Source organism: Acartia tonsa, chromosome 1, assembly GCF_053477335.1.
Source record: "Acartia tonsa isolate MP-2025a chromosome 1, ASM5347733v1, whole genome shotgun sequence".
Classification (NCBI taxonomy): Eukaryota; Metazoa; Arthropoda; class Copepoda; order Calanoida; family Acartiidae; genus Acartia; species Acartia tonsa.
In genome coordinates, this window is record NC_137260.1 from 58232869 (window position 1) to 58233614 (window position 746).

Consider the following 746-nt stretch of genomic DNA (forward strand, 5'->3'; position numbering starts at 1 on the left):
TAAATTTGAAAACCTATGAAACTCTTTTAATGACCGAATTTTTTTTAAATCAAGTATATTTATGCATTGTATCAAAAAAAAGAACTTAGGGGGGTGATTATCCCCATCATGTTTTTTTGGGGGTAGAGAGTTGGAATTTATGTTATGTACTGTACCCCCTACATTTCATTTTTGTATTGATGAACTTTTGACATTTTGCCTTAGTAACAACCATGTTCAAAATTTTATGATTTTTTCAGTTTGTGTTTTTTAGGAAAATAATTTATTTTCCCTTTTTCTAATATACAATTAACTAATCCTTGGAAGGAGGGGACATTGGGCTGTTTATTACACTAGTCCCCAAAGTCTTTAAATAACGTTTTCTTATTTGTTGGCATAAGCACCTTGAGGACTTCTCATGAAAGTGATTGGTTGGTTCATTAAGTTGAGTGTCCAAATATTTCAACCACTAATTTTATTCTACATAAGGGGTAAATTTGTGTATCATCATTGGGGATGTACATCAATTTATCGGCCATTATCTTGTCCCTTTAGATCCATTAGTTAATCAGTGAATAATGTCATTTTATCTTATAGTAAGTCTTAAATTATTCAACCGACCGGTATTTTTCTATCTATCTATCTTATTTAACTTTTGGTCTACCCATACTGGTCTCTATCACTTTATTTTAACAATCTCTCTATCAATCTTTTTTTCTTTCTCACTTAAAGGTCCCCTATGTCTCTTGCTCTCCCTATCTCTCTCT